Here is a 14,755-nt window from a genome sequence, read left to right as displayed (position 1 = left end):
TCCTGAATGATACTGCAGTGGTCCAGTATAAGAATGCAGTAGCCCTGTAGAAGACTGCAGTGGTCCTGAATAAGACTGCAGTGGTTCTGTACAAGATTGCAGTTGTGCTAATTAAGACTGCTGTGGTCATTTATAAGAAGGCAGTTGCCATGAATAAGACTGCAGCAGTCCTGATTAAGATTGCAGTGGTCCTGATTAAGTCTGCAGTGGTCCTGTGTTCAACTGGAGTTGCCCTGATTAAGACTGCTGTTGCCCTGATTAAGACTGCAGTGGTCCTATATAAGGCTGCACCGTTCCCTATAGGACTGCAGTGGTCCTGATTGAGACAGCAGTGGTCCTGTATAAGACTGCAGTAGCCTGGTAGAAGACTGCAGTGAGCCTGAATAGGCTACAGTGGACTTATTAAGACTGCAGTGGTTCTGCATAAGACTGCAGTTGCGCTAATCAAGTCGGCCGTGGTCCGGTAAAAGACTGCAATGGTCCTGATTAAGACTGCAGTAGTCCTGATTAAGACTGTAGTGGTTCAGAATAAGACTGCAGTGGCCCGTTATGGGACTTAAGTGGCCCTGATTGAGACAGCGGTGGTATTGAATAAAACTGCAGTAGTCCTGAATATCACTGCTTTTGTCCTGTGTAAAATAGCAGTTGCCCTCATTTAGATTGCAGTGCCCCTGATTAAGACTGCTGTGTTCCCATATAAGACTGCATGTGCCCTGATTAAGACAGCAGTGGTCCGGTATTCGACTGCAGTTAACATGATTAAGACTGCAGTAGTCCTGTATAAGACTGCAGTGGTCCTGTGTTCGACTGCAGTTTCCCTAATTGTGACAGCAGTGTTCCTGTATAAGACTGGGGTGGCCCTGTATAAGAAAGGAGTGGTCCTGAATGAGACTGCAGTGGTCCATTATAAGAATGATGTTGCGCTGATTGAGACTGCAGTGTTTCTGTGTAAGACTGCAGTTGCGCTAATTATTACTGCTGTGGTCCTGTATAAGACTGCAGTGATCCTGATTAGGACAGCAGTAGTCCTGATTAAGACTGCAGTGGTCGTGAATAAGACTTCAGTGTCTCGTTATAGGGCAGCAGTGGCACTGATGGAGACTGCAGTGGTCCTGTATAAGACTTTGGTGGTCCTGTGTAAGACTGCAGACATGCCCTATAAGACGGCAGTGGCCCTGATTGAGAATGCAGCGGTCCTGAATAAGACTGCAGTAGTCCTGAATATGACTGTTGTGGTCCTGATTAAGACTGCAGTAGTCCTGTTTAAAACTGCAATTGGCCTGATTAAGACTGCAGTGGTCCTGAATAAGATGGTAGTTGCCTTGTTTAAGACTGCAGTGGTCCCATAAAAGACTGCAGATGCCCTGATTAAGACAGCAGTGGTCCTGAATAAGACTTCAGTGTCTCGTTAGAGGGCTGCAGTGGCACTGATGGAGACTGCAGTGGTCCTGTATAAGACTTTGGTGGTCCTGTGTAAGATTGCAGACATTCCATATAAGATGGCAATGGCCCTGATTGAGAATGCAGTGGTCCTGAATAAGACTGCAGTAGTCCTGAATATGACTGTTGTGGTCCTGATTAAGACTGCAGTAGTCCTGTTTAAAACTGCAATTGGCCTGATTAAGACTGCAGTGGTCCTGAATAAGATGGTAGTTGCCTTGTTTAAGACTGCAGTGGTCCCATAAAAGACTGCAGATGCCCTGATTAAGACAGCAGTGGTCCTGAATAAGACATCAGTGGTCCTGTTTAAAACTGCAGTGGTCCTGTATTCGACTACAGTTTCCCTGATTAAGACTGCTGTAGTCCTGATTAAGACTGCAGTTCTCCTGAATAAGACTGCAGAAGTCCTGAATATGAATGTTGTGGTCCTCATTAAGACTGCAGTTGTCCTGTATAAAACTGCAGATGCCCTGATTAAGACAGCAGTGGTCCTGAATAAGACTGCAGTCTTCCTGTATTCGACTGCAGTTTCCCTGATTAAGACTGCAGTAGTCCTGATTAAGACTGCAGTGGTACTGAATAAGAGTGCAATGGTTCTGTAAAAGACTGCAGTGGTCCCGAATAAGACTGCAGTGGCTCAGTATAGGGCTGCAGTGGCCATGATTGAGACTGCAGTGGTCCTGTATAAGACTGAAATGCTCCTGTATAAGACTGCAGAGGTCCTGTAGAAGACTGCAGTTGCCCGGATTAAGACTGCAGTGGTCCTGTATAAGACTGTGGTGGTCCTGTATAATACTGCAGTGGCTCAGTATAGGGCTGCAGTGGCCATGATTGAGACTGCAGTGGTCCTGTATAAGACTGAAATGTTCCTGTATAAGACTGCAGAGGTCCTGTAGAAGACTGCAGTTGCCCAGATTAAGACTGCAGTGGTCCTGCATAAGACTGTAGTGGCCCTGATTGAGACTGCAGTGGTCCTGAATAAGACTGCAGTAGTCGTGAATATGACTGTTGTGGTCCTGATTAAGATGGCAGTTGTCCTGTATAAAACTGCAATTGGCCTGACTAAGACTGCACTGGTCCTGCATAAGATGGCAGTTGCTCTGATTAAGACTGCAGTGGTTCTGAATAAGACTGCAGTGCTCCTGATTAAGACAGCAGTGGTCCTGTATTCGACGGCAGTTTCCCTGATTAAGACTACAGTAATCCTGATTAAGACTGCAGTGGTCCTGATTAAGAGTGCAGTGGTTCTGTAAAAGACAGCAGTGGTCCCGAATAAGACTGCAGTGGCTCAGTATAGGGCTGCAGTGGCCGTGATTGAGACTGCAGTGTTCCTGTATAAGACAGCAGTGGTCCCGTAGAAGACTGCAGTTGCCCTGATTAAGACAACAGTAGTGCTGTACAAGACTGCAGTTGCCTGGATTGAGACTGCAGTAGTCCCGACTAAGACTACAGTGGCCCGTTATGGGGCTTCAGTGGCTCTGATTGAGACAGCAGTGGTATTGAATAACACTGCAGTAGTCCTGAATATCACTGCTTTTGTCCTGTATAAGATTGCAGTTGTCCTCATTAACATTGCAGTGCCCCAGATTAAGACTGCTGTGCTCCCATATTAGACTGCAGGTGCCCTGATTAAGACAGCAGTGATCAGGTATTCGACTGCAGTTAACCTGATTAAGACGGAAGTAGTTTTGATTAAGACTGCAGTGGTCCTGTAAAAGACTGCTGTGGTCCTGTAAAAAACTGCAGTGGTCCTATGTTCGACTGCAGTTTCACTGATTGTGACAGCAGTGTTCCTGTATAAGACTGTGATGGCCCTGTATAAGAAAGGAGTAGTCCAAAATGAGACTGCAATGGTCCAGTATAAGAATGAGGTTGCGCTGATTAAGAGTACAGTGATCCTGTATAAGATTGCAGTAGCCCTGTAGAAGACTGCCGTCGTCCTGTATAAGACTGCAGTGGTCCTGTATAAGACTGAAGTGGTCCTGAATAAGACTTCAGTGTCTCGTTATAGGGCTGCAGTGGCACTGATTGAGACTGCAGTTGTCCTGTATAAGACTGTGGTGGTCCTGTATAAGAATGCAGACGTTCCCTATAAGACGGCAGTGGCCCTGATTGAGAATGCAGTGGACCTGAATAAGACTGCAGTAGTCCTGAATATGACTGCTGTGGTCCTGATTAAGACTGCAGTAGTCGTGTATAAAACTGCAATTGGCCTGATTAAGACTGCAGTGGTCCTGAATAAGATGGCAGTTGCCCTGATTAAGACAACAGTGGTCCCAAATAAGACTGCAGATGCCCTGATTAAGACAGCAGTGGTCCTGAATAAGATATCAGTGGTCCTGTTTAAGACTGCAGTGGTCCTGTATTCGACTGCAGTTTCCCTGATTAAGACTGCAGTAGTCCTGATTAAGACTGCAGTGGTCCTGAATAAGACTGCAGTAGTCCTGAATATGAATGTTGTGGTCCTGATTAAGACAGCAGTTGTCCTGTATAAAACTGCCATTGGCCTGATTAAGACTGCAGTGGTCCTGCATAAGATGGCAGTTGCCCTGATTAAGACAGCAGTGGTCCCATATAAGACTGCAGATGCCCTGATTAAGACAGCAGTGGTCCTGAATAAGACTGCAGTGGTCCTGATTAAGACGGCAGTTGTCCTGTATAAAACTGCAATTGGCCTGATTAAGACTGCAGTGGTCCTGTGTAAGCTGGCAGTGGCCCGGATTAAGACAGCAATGGTCCCATATAAGACTGCAGCTGCCCTGATTAATACAGCAGTGGTCCTGAATAAGATTGCAGTGGTCCTGTATTCGACTGCAGTATCCCTGATTAAGACTGCAGTAGTCCTGATTAAGACTGCAGTGGTACTGATTAAGAGTGCAATGGTTCTGTAAAAGACTGCAGTCTTCCCGAATAAGACTGCAGTGGCTCAGTATAGGGCTGCAGTGGCCCTGATTGAGACTTCAGTGATCCTGTATAAGAGTGTGGTGATCCTGTATAAGACTGCAGTCGTTCCGTATAAGACTGAAGTGGTCCTAATTAAGTCTGCAGTGGTCCTGTGTTCAACTGCAGTTGCCCTGATTAAGAATGCAGAAGCGCTTTTTAAGGCTGCAGTTGTCCTGTATAAGACTGTAGTAGCCCTGATAAATACTGCAGTGGTTCTGTATAAGACTGCAGTGGTCCTGAATAAGACTTCAGTGTCACATTATAGGGCTGCAGTGGCACTGATGGAGACGGCAGTGGTCCTGTATAAGACTGTGGTGGTCCTGTATAAGACTGCAGTCGTTCCCTATTAGACGGCAGTGGCCTTGTTTGCGAATGCAGTGGTCCTGAATAAGATTCGAGATGTCCGTAATATGACTGTTGTGGTCCTGATTAAGACAGCAGTTGTCCTGCATAAAGCTGCAATTGGCCTGATTAAGACTGCAGTGGTCCTGTTTAAGATGGTAGCTGCCCTGATTAAGACTGCAATGGCCCTGATCAAGACTGCAGTGGTCCCATATCAGACTGCAGATGCCCTGATTAAGACAGCTGTGGTCCTGACTAAGACTGCAGAGATCCTGATTAAGACTGCAGTGGCCCTGATTAAGACTGCAGTGGTCCTGTATAAGACTGTAGATGCCCTGATTGAGGTTGCAGTGGTCCTGTATAAGACTGAAGTGTTCCTGTATAAGACTGTAGTGGTCCTGTAGGAGACTGCTGTTGCCCGGGTTAAGACTCCAGTAGTCCTGATTAAGACTGCAGTGGTCCTGAATATGACTATTGTGGTCCTGATTAAGATGGCAGTTGTCTTGTATAAAACTGCAATTGGCCTGATTAAGACTGCACTGGTCCTGCATAAGATGGCAGTTGCTCTGATTAAGACAGCAGTGGTCCTGTATTCGACAGCAGTTTCCCTGATTAAGACTGCAGTAGTCCTGATTAAGACAGCAGTGATCCTGATTAAGAGTGCAGTGGTTCTGTACAAGACAGCAGTGGTCCTGTATAAGACTGGTGGTCCTGAAAAAGACTGCAGATGTTCCCTATAAGATGGCAGTGGCCGTGATTGAGACTGCAGTGGTCCTGTATAAGACAGCAGTGGTCCCGTAGAAGACTGCTGTTGCCCTGATTAAGACAACAGTAGTGCTGTACAAGACTGCAGTTGCCTGGACTGAGACTGCAGTAGTCCCGATTAAGACTGCAGTGGCCCGTTATGGGGCTTCAGTGGCTCTGATTGAGACAGCAGTGGTATTGAATAACACTGCAGTAGTCCTGAATATCACTGCTTTTGTCCTGTATAAGATTGCAGCTGTCCTCGTTAAAATTGCAGTGCCCCTGATTAAGACTGCTGCGTTCCCATATTAGATTGCAGGTGCACTGATTAAGACAGCAGTGGTCCGGTATTCGACTGCAGTTGACCTGATTAAGACGGCAGTAGTTTTGATTAAGACTGCAGTGGTCCTGTAAAAGACTGCAGTACTCCTGTAAAAGACTGCAGTGGTCCTGTATAAGACTGCAGTGGTCCTGTGTTCGACTGCAGTTTCCCTGATTGTGACAGCAGTGTTCCTGTATAAGACTGTGATGGCCCTGTATAAGAAAGGAGTGGTCCTGAATGAGACTGCAGTGGTCCAGAATAAGAATGAAGTTGCGCTGATTAAGAGTACAGTGATCCTGTATAAGATTGCAGTAGCCCTGTAGAAGACTGCAGTGATCCTGTATAAGACTGCAGTAGTCCTGATTAAAACTGCAGTAGTCCTGATTACCACTGCAGTGGTCCTGTATAAGACTGAAGTGGTCCTGAATAAGACTTCAGTGTCTCGTTATAGGGCTGCAGTGGCACTGATGAAGACTGCAGTCGTCCTGTATAAGACTGGTGGTCCTGAAAAAGACTGCAGACTTTCCCTATAAGACGGCAGGGGCCCTGATTGAGAATGCATTGGTCCTAATAAGACTGCAGTAGTCCTGAATATGACTGTTGTGGTCCTGATTAAGACTGCAGTAGTCCTGTTTAAAACTGCAATTGGCCTGATTAAGACAGCAGTAGTCCTGTATAAAACTGCAATTGGCTTGATTAAGACTGCAGTGGTCCTCAATAAGATGGCAGTGGCCCTGATTAAGTCTGCAGTGGTCCCATATAAGACTGCAGATGCCCTGATTAAGACAGTAGTGGTCCTGAATAAGACATCAGTGGTCCTGATTAAGACAGCAATGGTCCCATATAAGACTGCAGCTGCCCTGATTAAGACAGCAGTGGTCCTGAATAAGACTGCAGTGGTCCTGTATTCGACTGCAGTATCCCTGATTAAGACTGCAGTAGTCCTGATTAAGACTGCAGTGGTACTGATTAAGAGTGCAAATGTTCTGTAAAACACAGCAGTGGTCCCGAATAAGACTGCAGTGGCTCAGTATAGGGCTGCAGTGGCCATGATTGAGAATGCAGTGGTCCTGTATAAGACTGAAGTGTTACTGTATAAGACTGCAGAGGTCCTGTAGAAGACTGCAGTTGCCATGATTAAGACTGCAGTAGTCCTGTACAAGACAGCAGTTGCCCGGATTAAGACTGCAATAGTCCTGAATAAGTGTGCAGAGGTCCTAATTAAGACTGCAGTGGTTCTGTATAAGACTTCAGTGGTCCCGAATATGACTTCAGTGGCTCGATATAGGGCTGGGGTGGCCCTGATTGAGACTTCAGTGATCCTGTATAAGAGTGTGGTGATCCTGTATAAGACTGCAGTCGTTCCGTATAAGACTGAAGTGGTCCTGATTAAGACTGCCGTGGTCCTGTATAAGAATGGAGTGATCCTAAATGATACTGCAGTGGTCCAGTAGAAGTCTGCAGTGGTCCTGTATAAGAATGTAGTTGCCCTGAATAAGAAAGCATTGGTCCTTTTTAAGACTGCAGTGGTTCTGTATAAGACGGCAGTGGTCCTGATTAAGAATGCAGTGCTTCTGTATAAGACAGCAGTAGCCCTGAATAAGACTGCTGTGGTGCTATATAAGATTGCAGTGGTACTGTATAAGAATGGATTGATCCTGAATGCTACTGCAGTGTTCCAGTAGAAGAACGCAGTTGCGCTGATTAAGACTGCAGTGGTTCTGTAAAAGACTGCATTAGCCCTGTAGAAGACTGCAGTGGTCCTGAATAAGACTGCCGTGGTTCTGTATAAGACTGCAGTTGCACTAATTAAGACTGCTGTGGTCCTGTAAAAGACAGCAGTGTTCTTGATTAACACTGCAGGGGTGCTGATTAAGAATGCAGTTTCGCTCATTAAGACTGCAGTGGTCCTGTGTAAGACTGCAGTTGCCCTGATTAAGACTGCAGTAGTGCTGTACAAGACTGCAGTTGCCCGGATTAAGACTGCAGTGGTCCTAATTAAGACTGCAGTGGTTCTGTATAAGACTTCAGGGGTCCCGAATAAGTGGTCCTGTATAAGAGTGTGGTGATCCTGTATAAGACTGTATAAGAGTGCCTTCGTTCATTATAAGACTGAAGTGGTCCTGATTGAGACTGCAGTGGTCCTGTATAAGAATGGAGTTGTCCTGAATGATACTACAGTGGGCCAGTAGAAGTCTGCAGTGGTCCTGTATAAGAATGTAGTTGACCTGAATAAGAATGCTTTGGTCCTTTTTAAGACTGCAGTGGTTCTGTATAAGATGGTAGTGGTCCTGATTAAGAAAGCAATGCTTCTGTATAAGACAGCAGTAGCCCTGAATAAGACTGCAGTGGTGCTATATAAGATTGCAGTGGTCCTGTATAAGAATGGATTGGTCCTGAATGATACTGCAGTGGTCCAGTATGAGAATGCAGTAGCCCTGTAGAAGACTGCAGTGGTCCTGAATATACTGCAGTGGTTCTGTACAAGACTGCAGTTGCGCTAATTAAGACTGCAGTGGTCCTGTAGAAAAACTGTAGATGCCCTGATTAAGCCAGCAGTGGTTCTGAATAAGACTGCAGTGGTCCTGAATATGACTTCAGTGGCTCGATATTGGGCTGCAGTGGCCCTGATTGAAACTTCAGTGATCCTGTATAAGAGTGTGGTGGTCCTGTATAAGACTGCAGTCGTTCCGTATATGACTGAAGTGGTCCTGATTGAGACTGCTGTGGTCCTGTATAAGAATGGAGTGGTCCTGAATGATACTGCAGTGGTCCATTAAAAGTCTGCAGAGGTCCTGTATAAGAATCTAGTTGCCCTGAATAAGAAAGCATTGGTCCTGTTTAAGACTGCAGTGGTTCTATATAAGACGGTAGTGGTCCTGATTAAGAATGCAGTGCTCCTGTATAAGACAGCAGTAGCCCTGAATAAGACTGCTGTGGTGCTATATAAGATTGCAGTGGTGCTGTATAAGATTGTGGTGGTCCTGTATAAGAATGGATTGATCCTGAATGATACTGCAGTGGTCCAGTATAAGAACGCAGTTGCGCTAATTGAGACTGCAGTGATCCTGAATAAGACTGCTGTAGTCCTGAATATGACTGCTATGGTCCCCTTATAAGACTGCAGTTGTCCTGTATAAAACTGCAATTGCCAATTGCCCCCTGATTAAGACTGCAGTGGCCCTGATTAAGACAGCAATGGTCCCATATAAGACTGCAGCTGCCCTGATTAAGACAGCAGTGGTCCTGAATAAGACTGCAGTGGTCCTGTATTCGACTGCAGTTTCCCTGATTAAGACTGCAGTAGTCCTGATTAAGACTCCAGTGGACCTGATTAAGAGCACAATGGTTCTGTAAAAGACTGCAGTGATCCCGAATAAGCCTGCAGTAGCTCAGTATAGGGCTGCAGTGGCCATGATTGAGACTGCAGCGGTCCTGTATAAGACTGCAGTAGTCCTGTTTAAGACTGCACTGGTCCTGTATTCGACTGCAGTTTCCCTGATTAAGACTGCAGTAACCCTGATTAAGACTGCAAGTTGTCCTGAATAAGACTGCAGTAGTCCCGAATATGAATGTTGTGGTCCTGTAAAAGACAGCAGTGTTCTTGATTAACACTGCAGGTGTCCTGATTAAGAATGCAGTATCGCTCATTAAGACTGCAGTGGTCCTGTATATGACTGCACTAGTCCTGATAAAGACTGCAGTGGTTCTGAATAAGACTGTGGTGGTCCTGTATAAGACTGCAGTTGTTCCTTATAAGATGGCATTGGACCTGATTGAGACTGCAGTGGTCCTGAAGAAGATTGCACTAGTCCTGAATATGACTGCTGTGGTCCTTTATAAGACTGCAGTTGTCCTGTATTAAACTGCAATTGCCCTGATTAAGACTGCAGTGGTCGTGATGTAGACAACAGTGGTCCTGAATAAGACTGCAGTCGTCCTGAATATGAGTGCTGTGGTCCTGTATAAGACTGCACTTGTCCTGTACAAAACTGCAATTGCCATGATTAAGACTGCAGTGGTCCTGAATACAATGACAGTTGCCCTGATTAAGACTGCAGTGGTCCTGTGGAAGACTGCAGTAGTCCTGTATAAGACTGCAGTGGTCCTGAATGAAACTGCAGTGGTCCAGTAGAAGACTGCAGTGTATAAGCATGTATTTGCCCTGAATAAGAATGCATTGGTCCTGTTTAAGACTGCAGTGGTTCTGTTTAAGACAGCAGTAGCCCTGAATAAGACTGCTGTGGTGCTATATAAGATTGCAGTGGTACTGTATAAGAATGGATTGATCCTGAATGTTGCTGCAGTGGTCCAGTATAAGAATGCAGTTGCGCTGATTAAGACTGCAGTGGTCCTGTATAAGACTGCATTAGCCCTGTAGAAGACTGCAGTGGTCCTGAATAAGACTGCTGTGGTTCTGTATAAGACTACAGTTGCACTAATTAAGACTGCTGTGGTCCTGTAAAAGACAGCAGTGTTCTTGATTAACACTGCAGGTGTCCTGATTAAGAATGCAGTATCGCTCATTAAGACTGTAGTGATCCTGTATATGACTGCACTAGTCCTGATAAAGACTGCAGTGGTTCTGAATAAGACTGTGGTGGTCCTGTATAAAACTGCAGTTGTTCCTTATAAGATGGCATTGGCCCTGATTGAGACTGCAGTGGTCCTGAAGAAGACTGCACTAGTCCTGAATATGACTGTTGTGGTCCTTTATATGACTGCAGTTGTTCTGTATAAAACTGCAATTGCCCTCATTAAGACTTCAGTGGTCCTGATTAAGACAGCAGTAGTCCTGAATAAGAATGCAATTGCCCTGAATATGACTGCTGTGGTCCTGTATAAGGCTGCACTTGTCCTGTACAAAACTGCAATTGCCATGATTAAGACTGCAATTGCTCTGTAGAAGACTGCAGCGGCCCTGTATAAGACAGCAGCTGCCCTGATTAAGACTGCAGTGGTCCTGTATAAGACGGCAGTGGTCCTCTATAAGAATGTAGTTGCCCTGAATAAGAATGCATTGGTCCTGTTTAAGACTGCAGTGGTTCTGTATGAGCCGGCAGAGGTCCTGATTAAGACTTCAGTCCTCCTGTATAAGACAGCAGTAACCCTGAAAAAGACTGATGTGGTGCTATATAAGATTGCAGTGTTACTGTATAAGACTGTGGTGGTCCTGTATAAAGAATGGAGTGGTCCTGAATGATACTGTAGTGGTCCAGTATAAGAATGCGCTGATTAAGACTGCAGTGGTCCTGTATAAGACTGCAGTAGCCCTGTAGAAGACTGCATTGGTCCTGAATAAGACTGAAGTGGTCCTGATTAAGACTGCAGTGGTCCTGATTAAGACTGCAGTAGTCCTGATTAAGACTGCAGTGGTCATGTATAAGACTGTAGTTGCCCTCATTAAGAATGCAGTATTGCTCATTAAGGCTGCAGTGGTCCTGTATATGATTGCAGTAGTCCTGAATAAGATTTCAGTGGCTCGTTATAGTGCTGCAGTGGCCCTGTATAAGACAATGGTGGTCCTGTATAAGATTGCAGTTGTTCCTTATAAGACTGCAGTGGCCCTGATTGAGACTGCAGTCTTCCTGAATAAGACTGCAGTAGTCCTGAATATGACTGCTGTGGTCCTTTATAAGACTGCAGTTGTCCTGTATTAAACTGCAATTGCCCTGATTAAGACTGCAGTGGTCGTGGTGTAGACAACAGTGGTCCTGAATAAGACTGCAGTGGTCCTGAATATGACTGCTGTGGTCCTGTATAAGATTGCACTTGTCCTGTACAAAACTGCAATTGTCATGATTAAGACTGCAGTGGTCCTGAATAAAATGGCAGTTGCCCTGATTAAGACTGCAGTGGTCCTATATAAGACTGCATGCATTCCGTATAGGACTGCAGTGGACCTGATTGAGACAGCATTGGTCTTGTATAAGACTGCAGGAGCCCTGTAGAAGCCTGCAGTGGTCCTGATTAAGAATGCAGTAGCCTTATTAAGACTGCAGTGGTCCTGTATAAGACTGCAGTATTCCTGAAAAAGACTGCAGTGGTTCTGAATAAGACTGCAGTGGCTCGTTAAAGGGCTTCAGTGGCCCTGATTGAGACAGCAGTGGTATTGAATAAGACTGCAGTAGTCCTGAATATCACTGAGTTGGTCCTGTATAAGATTGGAGTTGTCCTCATTAAGGTTACAGTGGCCCGGATTAAGACTGCTGTGTTCACACATAAGACTGCAGATGCCCTGATTAAGACTGCAGTGGTCCTGTGGAAGATTGCAGTAGTCCTGTATAGGACTGCAGAGGTCCTGAATGAAACTGCAGTGGTCCAGTAGAAGACTTCATTAAGATTTCAGTCCTCCTGTATAAGATAGCAGTAACCCTGAAAAAGACTGATGTGGTGCTATATAAGATTGCAGTGTTACTGTATAAGACTGTGGTGGTCCTGTACAAAGAATGGCGTGGTCCTGAATGATACTGTAGTTGTCCAGTATAAGAATGCGCTGATTAAGACTGCAGTGGTCCTGTATAAGACTGCAGTAGCCCTGTAGAACACTGCAAAGGTCCTGAATAAGGCAGCAGTGGTCCTGATTAATACTGCACTGGTTCTGTATAAAACTGCAGTTGCACTAATTAAGACTGCTGTACCCCTGTATAAGACTGCAGTGGTCCGGAATAAGACTGTAGTGGTCCTGATTAAGACTGCTGTGGTCCTGTATAAGACTGCTGTAGTCCTGATTAAGACTGCAGTAGTCCTGAATAAGACTGAAGTGGTCCTGATTAAGACTGCTGTGGTCCTGTATAAGACTGCAGTGGTCCTGATTAAGACTGCAGTAGTCCTGATTAAGACTGCAGTGGTCATGTATAAGACTGTAGTTGCCCTCATTAAGAATGCAGTATTGCTCATTAAGGCTGAAGTGGTCTTGTATATGATTGCAGTAGTCCTGAATAAGATTTCAGTGGCTCGTTATACGGCTGCAGTGGCCCTGATTGAGAAAGCAGTGGTCCTGAATAAGATTGCAGTAGTCCTGATTAAGACTGCAGTGGTCATGTATAAGACTGTAGTTGCCCTCATTAAGAATGCAGTATTGCTCATTAAGGCTGCAGTGGTCCTGTATATGATTGCAGTAGTCCTGAATAAGATTTCAGTGGCTCGTTATACGGCTGCAGTGGCCCTGATTGAGAAAGCAGTGGTCCTGAATAAGATTGCAGTGATCCTGAATATGACAGCTGTGGTCCTGTATAAGATTGCACTGTATAAGACGGCAGTTGCCCTGAATAAGACTGCAGTTGCCCTGAATAAGATTGCACTGTATAAGACGGCAGTTGCCCTGAATAAGACTGCAGTAGTCCTGATTAAGTCTGCAGTGGTCTAGATTAAGACTGCAGTGCTCCTGTGTTCAACTGCAGTTGCGCTGATTAAGACTACAGTTGCCCTGATTAAGACGGCAGTGGTGCTTTATAAGACTGCATGCATTCCCTATAGGACTGCAGTGGTCCTGACCGAGAGAGCAGTGGTCCTGTATAACATTGCAGTAGTCCTGTCGAAGACTGCAGTGGTCCTGAATAAGACTACAGTGGTCCTGATTAAGACTGCAGTTGTTCTGTATAAGACTGCAGTTGCGCTAATTAAGACTGCATCAGTCCTGATTAAGATGGCAGTGGTCCTGTATAAGACTGTGGTGGTCCTGTATAAGACTGCAGTTGTCCTGTATAAAACTGCAATTGCCCTGGTTGAGACTGCAGTGGTCCTGATTAAGACAGCAGTGGTCCTGAATGAGATTGTAGTGGTCCTGAATATGACAGCTGTGGTCCTGTATAAGATTGCATTTGTCCTGTACAACACTGCAATTGCCATGATTAAGTCTGCAGTGGTCCTGTATAAGACGGCAGTTGCCCTGAATAAGACTGCAGTAGTCCTGATTAAGTTTGCAGTGGTCCTGATTAAGACTGCAGTGCTCCTGTGTTCAACTGCAGTTGCCCTGATTAAGACAGCAGTGGTGCTATATAAGACTGCATGCATTCCCTATAGGACTGCAGTGATCCTGATTGAGAGAGCAGTGGTCCTGTATAACATTGCAGTAGTCCTGTAGAAGACTGCAGAGGTCCTGAATAAGACTACAGTGGTCCTGATTAAGACTGCAGTGGTTCTGTATAAGACTGCAGTTGCGCTAATTAAGACTGCAGCAGTCCTGATTAAGACGGCAGTGGTCCTGTATAAGGCTGTGGTGGTCCTGTACAAGACTCTGATGGTCCTGTTTAAGACTGCAGTCATTCCTTATAAGACGACAGTGGCCCTGAATGAGAATACAGTGGTCCTGAATAAAACTGCAGTAGTCCTGAATATGACTGTTGTGGTCCTGATTAAGACTGCAGTTGTCCTGTATAAAATGGCAGTTGCCCTGATTAAGACTGCAGTGGCCCTGATTAAGACTGCAGTGATCCCATATAAGACTGGAGATGCCCTGATTAAGACAGCAGTGGTCCTGAATAAGACTGCAGTGGTCATGATTAAGACTGCAGTGGTCCTGATTAAGACGGCAGTGCTTCTGTAAAAGACTGCAGTGGCTCAATATAGGGCTGAAGTGGCCATGATTGAGACTGCAGTGTTCCTATATAAGAGTGAAGTGTTCCTGTATAAGAATGCAGTGGTACTGTAGAAGACTGCTGTTGTACTGATTAAGACTGCAGTAGTCCTGATTAAGACTGCAGTGGTCGTGTATAAGACTGTAGATGCCCTGAATAACCCAGCAGTGGTCCTGAATAAGACTGCAGTGGTACCAATTAAAACTGAAATGGTTCTGTATAACACGTCAGTTGTCCCGAATATGACTTCAGTGGCTTGATATAGGGCTGCAGTGGCCCCGATTGAAACTTCAGTGATAACTGTATAAGAGTGTGGTGGTCCTGTATAAGACTGCAGTTGTTCCATATGAGACTGAAGTGGTCCTGAATGATACTGCAGTGGTCC

The sequence above is a fragment of the Carcharodon carcharias genome, chromosome 1, assembly GCF_017639515.1.
Source record: "Carcharodon carcharias isolate sCarCar2 chromosome 1, sCarCar2.pri, whole genome shotgun sequence".
Lineage (NCBI taxonomy): Eukaryota > Metazoa > Chordata > Chondrichthyes > Lamniformes > Lamnidae > Carcharodon > Carcharodon carcharias.
The sequence above is the reverse complement of the archived record's forward strand: the minus strand, read 5'-3'. Positions refer to the sequence as shown.